Below are 8,841 nucleotides of genomic sequence, written 5' to 3' on the forward strand. Positions count from 1 at the left end.
GTTTTGAGAATTCATTTTTATCAAATAGTTAAATTTCTTGTTCTGAAAACGAAAGTTTCCTAGAACAGAACATGACCATGGCAAGTAATTTGGGAATGAGGGGGAGGACTGAGTACCAAACAGCCAATAATATAAATCCCAAATTTGTAAATGTATTGAAACCAAGAAGCTGTTTATTGAGAAGAGAAAGCAGTTAGGGAAAATGAGAATTTAGCTAAATCAACCCAATACATGTTTGTGCCATGACAGATGTCCTTAATCCTTACTTAGGTGCAAAAAAATAATAATATTTGAATCAAAGAGGAGTCAACTTTTGAGGGACGCTTGTATATGAGAACCATTTGATTAACAAATCAGGAAAGGGATTTTCTTTTCCGAAATTCAGCTGGTACAAACAAAATGACCCATTTATATCAAAACTCCTGCAAGATTTTTTTTGGTCATGTTTATTGGGACTTATTTTATGATGCTGTCTAGGAGCTGTGGCAGAAAACTCAGTGGTTTCGATACTGATGATACTAAATGGAAGTGTGTGGTCATGTTTATTGGGACTTACTTTATGATGCTGTCTGGGAGCTGTGGCAGAAAACTCAGTGGCTTCGATACTGATGATACTAAATGGAAGTGTGTGTGTGTATATGTGTGTAAAAGATGGGAAAATCAGTCCTTTCCTTGAAGAAGGAATAAATCAGTGAGCTCCATTTCCCTTTTCTTTATATGCCTGCTTGCCTATTTCTCCATCAAGCAATAATAAGATAAATGGACATGGTCCCATTGTTTACAAGCAGAGCGATCTCAACAGCATAAGCAAGTTTCACTTCATTAATACCCCTCAATAGCCTTGTTTCAAACACTGTGCAGTATCTGAATGCTTCAGTCACTGCTTCTTCAGGTCTAAACCCTTGACCTGTTATAGCTGTTTCGTACTATCTTCTTTAAAAGAAATTACTGAGTGACGTTACTGTGTGACATGTATTTACCTTTTTTTTGAGATAAGATTGAATTATCATGAAAGGGTAGTAAACTCATGCAATTCATAGGCAGTTCTGGCATAATTCCATGCCTAAACTATCAGCTGGGCAAAACATGGGCTGTGCTGGCACTGGGGCTGCCACAGGATCCAAATCTCCACCTGGCTGAAGTCACCAACTTGTCCTGGACCTCTGCTGTATCCCAAGGCCAGCTCCATTTGCCTGTGCCTGGGGAGGACTGATGGAGAGCCATTGTCCTCTTCCACCTCAAATGCTTCTGAAGCTCTCCCTTGTCACTGTTTTTCATGCATCTTGTGGCATGAAGATTTTGGTATGAAGTTTCCAAGGTTAGGCATTTTGGTCTGCTCTTTTATAGCTGTTATTTTTGTCACTGTTCTTATAGGTATATGATGCTTGCTGGATATATTAGCATTCTCTTTTCAGTCTTCCATAACTTTTTGCTGGAGAATGGAGTAATCATTTTTATTGGTTCTGCATAGGCAGTGGGGTTGATTCTGGTCTCATGACAATGTAAATTGGAAGAAATGGAATTGATGTCAGGAGAATTGCCCACACTCAAATTTGTACTTGAGCAATGCCTTTTTATATGATTAAAGTATTTATTCTTTGCAGAAAGTTTTAAAATTGTTCAAATGAGGCCCTTGGACTCTGCTCAAAGGTGAATTTTTTGGAAAGTTTGAGCAAAAACATTTCATCCATGTGTGAGTATGAGGAGAGTGGAAAACTATTTTTCCCCTCTGTAAAGACTTTTTGCTGCCTTCTTTTGAACAGCTCTGCAGTGTGAGCGGCTGAGGCCTGTGTGCTAAAATTTGGCATTGAAATAGCCATAATTGTGAAGTGTCTTAGTTTTGGCTTTGATTTGACTGAGTTATGAGCCTTGGAAAACCATGTACTCGGCATGCACTTCAGGGTTTTGTTTCTTCCTTCAAAGCTTGGGAAGGATGCAGTCAAGAGGATTTGCTGTGAACACCTGAGCTATACAACACGATACTAGAGAAAGACACTGCTTTGAAGCAGCAGGGACATGTGGGGCTGGAAACAGAACGGAAGACCTCGTAAAGCACCTATGGCCTTAGAAGTATTTCTGTATATTTTGCAATATGCGTCACTGAGAGTCAAGTTCCTAGGGCCTGCTGTCTGTGCTCCTACAGCCTGTTTCCAAAGAACCAAGAGAGGTTTCTGCAGACTGAGTAGGGGTCAGGTCTGAGACCAGAATCCGAGGTACACTGGCACTACTCACACTCGAGTCAAAAGGCTCAGGGGACAGGCAGTAAAACTCGCTGTTATTTCTCTATATGATGTTGCAGGTGGTGCTGTTTACTGGTGATGTGACTTTTGCAAGCAGCATTGCTTTGAAGTCGTAACAAATGGAAGTCTAAGGACTTGCTGTTCCTCAAGGGGATATGCCACCTAGATCTGAGATTATACAAAAGCATGCCATACCCTATTGGACAGCATAGTTTGTGAAGCAGTGCATACCTATCTAATTGCAATCACATGTGGAATATGAGGTCAAGGAAAGGCTGGATGTGCTTCCTTAACTACATAATTTTTTGACTTAGCATTGTTAATTATGCAGCCTTATGAATCATTAATTTAGTTTTATGTATGGGAGCTCTGCTGCGTTTCCTCTGGCATTTTACAATGAAGCTGTTTAATATTTCCAATTACTTGAAGGCTTCTGTTTAGTTCTAGTGTCAGTGAAGACAGATTATGATGAACTTGTGTATCTGGTTCTTTACTGAGCTGCTACAGCATTGTCACATCTTTCAATGCTGTTGAGTGAGTCGAGGACATTGTTTTTCCCTTTTTGCATAGGAGTAAGGATTGCAAACAGTGGAAGATCAGGCACAGAGCGTGTAGTGCAATGGTTCTTTCACTTTGAGTTAGTGATTTGAAATTAAAATTTAATTTTTGATTGCAACAATTTTTCTTACTGGCTAACATGTAGTGACAGTACATCTCACTCATTTAAAGAATATAAATACTGAAGTTAATTAGTTAGGTACTTTGTGCTGTAAAGGACCTTCAGCGTAGGTGAGATTGTAGCATGCTGAATGTTAAGCAGACCTAAAGTGCTCCCTGACAAACTAACTGTGTAATTGAGTGGAAAGCAGGAACTCAGGTGTGCGCAATGTCAAGGAATACTACCAGGTGATTTTCATATGGCAGCTGTGGTTAAGAGCTCTCTTTAGCCAAGCTACAGGTCAGAGTCCACAGTCATTAAAACACAATATAAAACTGATTTGTGTTTGCATTTCTATAGTCTCTGTATTCTGTAGATTTTGTGGCTCATCTGTGTGTGATTTTAATTTTTTTAAAATTGTTTCAACCTCAAGAACTGTAGTCTGCCACACCTGTTAGTTATCAAATTGAGGACATCTGCCATAAATGGAAAGCAAGGACTAAATGTGGTTATAAAGAAACCAGACAAATAATAATTAATGAGATAGTTTTAATAGAAACAGTATTTATTTCCTTTTGTAGGCATGCACTTCTAATGCATCATCCACGGCAGAGGTGTCTCTTTGGACAGGCTTTATTCTATATGATAGATTCTCATATTTTCTACAGGATGAACAGATGATCTTGCAGGATCCTCTTTTCCAATTAACAGTTGCACATGTATGGACTCATAGAATCATCTAGGTTGGAAGGGACCTTTAAAATCATCGAGTCCAACCATTGGCCTAACACTGGATTTAACTCCATTCACCACAACATCTTGTGCCCAGCCATCCAGCTAGTTTTTTTACCCTGCAAAGTGTATGCCCATCTAAGCCATAAGCAGCCAGTTTCTCCAGGAGAATGCTGTGCTGTAGTGCCCTTGAGGTGGTAGCCATTGCTTCTTAAAAAAAGATAATATTGGAAAAGCATTTAATGCAAAGGCATGGTTACTAGGAAATGTCTCACATATCCAACATGTAAACAATTCTAGCCCCTGGCACAATCAACACGAGGGAGTGGAATCTGCTTGAGCTGGCACGGCTTTTGAAAGGAACATCTTGAAACCATGGCCTAACAAACATTTTTTTTGTCATGCAAGGGGTGTTTTCCCTTTTTTGGAAAAAATATAAGGAGGCAGTTGGGTGTTTTTCTTTCTCATCCCCCACTGAGCATCCTTTCACAGTAAAGCTAATTTGCAGGCAGGTCCCTGGTACCTGGCTTCTTTCCTTCTAGGCTGCATGGTGCCTTTCTCTTACGGAGAAGCTGTCTGGGATGACTCTTACATCACCTGGTTACTTTATCCTTTTCCTTTGCTCTCCCAAATATTTTCCTTATTTGGGTATCTCCGACTTCTGTTCCCTCTTCTCCTTCTGTTAGGCCCCTAGCAGAGGCAGTAAGACTAGCTGTTCTTTATTTCCAGCTGGTTTATAGGTCTTTTGCTTTGTCTTCTCATGAAAGCGTCTGCGTGCCAGCTGTAGCAACAGCTGAAAACAAGGAAAAATCATCACTCTCTGACTAACTTATTTCTCTGTGGACAGTCGGCAAGTTCTTGTTGGGCTGTAAGTGGTCAACGATCTGCAGTTTGAGAACTTTCCAGACCCCAAAGTATTTTCTTATATAACATTTCACTGTGAGAAGTGTAAGGTTGCATTCACAAGTAGATTTGTATTTCTTTCTTGTTGCAAGGGGGAGGGAGTACATGCTCAGATGTATTAGAGGAACAATTCTGATTCAGTAGAAGGGGCAGGCACAGGACTTGATTATGGCAGGAATGTAGTTATTGCATGCAAACATGATTTGGAAAGACACAAATATTTAACACAAAGTTGACCATGAGTGTGGTTCGTTGGTATAGATCAGTTTCATGATTAAAGTCTGTTGAAAGAGCAAAGCAACAGTTCTACTAAAGTGAGTTGCAGACTGCTCTTACTCTTTTTCGTGCTTCTGTCGGTCCCTGAAATCTTTACAGAACATCTTTTAGATTAATCAGAGCTTGCTTTGTCTTCGTGTTTTCCTGTGCATTCTGATCCTGTCTCTTGGTCTCAAATAAGCAGTTGAACACTACATAATGGTCTTAGAATGCAACTAAGTGGAAGTTAAACATAACATATGCTTTTCCTCCTTTCCAGTATTAAATAACCAGTGTTGGATATAAGGCAGATTTTCAGGAGCCTAGACTGAGCATAATACTTTCTCTCGAAAAGATCAAATAAATACATATATGTTACGTATACATACACAGACATGCATGTTTTGGTAAAAGTTAATTATATGAGTTGGAGTTAAAAGGGGTCCTTCTGTTAAATTTAGTCACTACAGTATGTTTCATTCACTTTGAAAGATTCTACCAGCCCAAGAGAAATTTCTTGTATTCCATGTAACAACATTGTTGTAGCTACGGAATCTGATGATATAAATATGGACAAGGTCTGTCGAAAGAGGTAGTATATTTAAATTGACCTATTTATTTAGCTGAAAAGCAAGCAAATACTGTGGCATAAGAAAGGCACACTATGTGGAAAACCTTATTCCATTCCCCATCAGCTGCTTTAATGAAGATACCAACCCAACCTACAAATATGCTTTTCCCAAGTGAGACAGTTATCAATACAATCCAGACTTCCCAGGAACTAGAAAACTGCATAGATTAGAATTGGCAGTTTTTCACTGAAAATCTGCTGGACTCTTTCAATGTAATGTTTGATGTAATTCTTGTGGGGGTAAAACTTAGTCCCATGGAGGTTTGAACCTGCAATCCACTTTGATTTCAGGGTCTAGGATCTAGTTCATCGAAGAATTTTAAGAATTTAGTTCCTTTGAAGTGAATGTTTTAAGCTCACGTTAAAGTAAAGCTACTGCTTACATTCTTTTCTGAACTGACATACTAGGTAGGGGCTAAAGATTAAATTAATTTGTGTGTTGTTCTGCCCATCTTGTAGTTTTCCAAGATTAAATTAATTCGTGTGTTGTTCTGCCCATCTTGTAGTTTTCCCCTTGCAGCTAAACTAGTTAATGGAAGACATTTCTAGAAGCTTAATCATGTTAACTAATTTAAGAGATAGGTAAACAAAATAACTAGATTAGGATTTCAATCAAGTAAATACTGAAGATTTCTACAAAAGAGAGACTATTTTGAAGAGAGACTGGGATGTTGTTGTTTTTTTTTTACCACATCCTTAAAGAGCAATAGCTCTTAGCATACTGGGATGTTGTTTTTTTTTTTTTTTTGCCACATCCTTAAAGAGCAATAGCTCTTAGCATAGACATTGAATTTTTCCTTCAGGCTAATTCTGAAACTTCCCTCCTAGATCAGCTGACTGAGGACACATTATATCGTCCAAATATCCCATTGTAAAAGTATCGTCTTTAAGGCTCACTCAGGGATCTGTTGAGCTGGGAAACAGCTGCCTCTTAAGTATATCTACCCTCCTAAGTGCATTTAGCACCCATGACAGGAGAGGGTGGATGATGCTGGAAAAACCCAGATAACAACAATTTGCCATCTCAGGTGCATGTTGGAGGAGGTGAGATCTTAGGGGTAAAGATTAGCATTTTTGTGTGTATGAAACTTCAACTTCAAATCTGGAAGAGTGTAGGTAGATCCGTGTCCTTGTAAAAGACATATATCTGTTGCCATACAGACCTCAACACCATGGCCAACATTTCTGTCTCCCCTTGTTGCCCTGCATGCCATTGTGTGTGTTGCAGGTTCTTGTTCAGCAGCCCAGGTGTGACCACGTGCTAGTGATGGGGTTTATACAGTATCTTGTTTGTGCGGGCCTTGCAGTCCGTTAGGATAAAAGACAACATGTAAATTCAAAATACTGTTACAAAAGCAGAATGCAGTTTGATGTACTACAGAATTATACACCTGATTACTGTCCCTCCAGTAACCTTTCGCTGTGATTTTAATTTGGTTTGTTTGTTTGTTTGTTTTTAGAAAAGTGTATCTGTGTTTAATGTTACAAAGTCTGGGCACAGTATCTAACTAAAAATAATCTGGAAAATAGTCTAACTCTAAACAAGACTAATGGCAAATCTAATTAATAACAAGGGTAGCTTTTTGCTACTTGCTAAACTGGATGAGTTCATCTATCACTCCTTCCTGACAGAGCTTCTCTCTGTCACTTGTCCGTGACCAAGAGGATTCAGAAACATCATCCATGAGAGAGGGCTTGTGCCCTACTTTGAAGAAAAAGTCCTGAGCTTGCCTCTCCCTAAGGTGTTCCCTAGGGACCCAGTCTGAAATGTGTGATTCAACAGAAACTAAATTGAGTCAAAAGTGTGCTCCTTCCCACTGTATTAACTCACTGCCATTTTCTTACTATTAAAGAAATAGCTAGAAATAACTGCTGGGTTTTGGTGACTGCCATCCAGAGTAATGGTAGCGACACTTACTGTGGCACCAGAACATCATACACAAGAAAGCTGTTCTTTCAAATCAAAATAATTATTTGGCTTTAGTCTTTTATTCCTTGTAGCTGGATACCCATTTTCATATGCTAACATATGTTTGTCCTGTTCAATAGCAATTTGTTCTGAAATGGCTTGCGTGCCTGCTGGGCTAGCTACATGAATTCAATGCAGATTCTGGTTTTTGCACGTAAAAATTATGATGTGGAAAACTGGTTTGCAAAATCTAAACCATTCAAAATGCTCTCTGCAGTTTTATAGGAGAAGCCAGGGGACTTTGGAAAGCTAGACTTTTGTTTGTATGTTACAATACATTTTAGACAGACTATTAAAGCCTGTATCTGCCTCAGCATATTCTGGATCACTTCAGTATTATACAAATAAACTAAATGCACAGCCTGGCAAATAATCAGACCAATTCACCCGTGATGACACAGCTCAATCTGGGTTTCATAGCTTAAAATAATGTTCCTTGCTTTCATATGCATCCTCATGTTAACAGCTGCAAGTGATAATAGTCTCTCTGAACCAGCACTGCTCCTGAGATAATTGGTAGTAACACCTGTGTGTAAATACATTAATATACTGGCTGTTAGTGCTGAGGTCCAAGAGATCTGAACGCTCTGGCTCAATTTTTACTTCTTTCGTTGACTTGCACAGTAATTTGTGCAACTCCTCTCTGCTTTCATTCATAAGTCCAAAAAAAACCCCTAGGAAACGAAGGACAGCTCAAGAGGCAGCTTAAATTAGTGTTTTTAAGGTGGTTTGAGATCCTTGTGTCAGCATGCTGGTGGCTACAGCCGGTGTTTGTACAGTGAAGGTTTATACAGGCTTGTCTGTGAGCAAGGGACTCCCACAGAAGAAAAATAAGGATATTGTGGGTTCAGCCTGTGTTAAGAGGTAGGTGGGAAATAGGATAGACTATAATCTAATGCAGAGGGGTGGGGGGGCCTGTGGCTGCCCCCCAGACAGCACGGAGGGGTCCTCCTGCCCTGGCACAGACTGGCTGTCCTGGGCAGGAGGAGGAAGGCCCTCTCTCAGCTCGGGTCTGTCTGAGCCACCGAAATTTTCCGGTGGGCGAGCGCTGGGCAGGCTCCAGGACTGTGACAGCCCAGAGCACCTCACTAGCAGCGGTGTTGGGGTTTACCATAACCTTTATTTTCCTCCCTTTTGAACTTGTAGAAATAAGTTTGTTTGGTTTTGTTTTTTTGTTTTGGTTTTTTTTTTTTTTTTTCACTCTAAAGCAGTTTGAAACCCGCCAGGAGCGGGCAGGGAGCCCCACGGGCGCCCCGACCCCGGCTCCCCGCACCTGTCCCGCGGCTGCGGGCGGGCACCGCCGCTCCCCAGCGCGCTGCCGGGGGCACCGGTGCGCGGCCGCGCCCGGGCGGCGGCTGCGGAGAGAGAGGCGTTTCCTCCGTGCCCCGTCCCCGCTGGGCGCCGGGCGGGACGGCTCCGCACCTTTCTCCGCTCTTAGAGGGACATCGGGGCT

At 40.8% G+C, this 8,841-nt stretch overlaps 1 protein-coding gene across 1 annotated transcript in view; it reads left to right on the top strand.

Moving 5' to 3' along the window:
• Positions 1 to 8,841, top strand: part of RGL1 (ral guanine nucleotide dissociation stimulator-like 1) — a 112,369-nt gene that overhangs the window by 24,336 nt on the left and 79,192 nt on the right. The window lies entirely within an intron of this gene.

The sequence above is a fragment of the Calidris pugnax genome, unplaced genomic scaffold (genome assembly GCF_001431845.1).
Source record: "Calidris pugnax isolate Ruff unplaced genomic scaffold, ASM143184v1 scaffold30, whole genome shotgun sequence".
In the NCBI taxonomy this organism is placed as follows: Eukaryota; Metazoa; Chordata; class Aves; order Charadriiformes; family Scolopacidae; genus Calidris; species Calidris pugnax.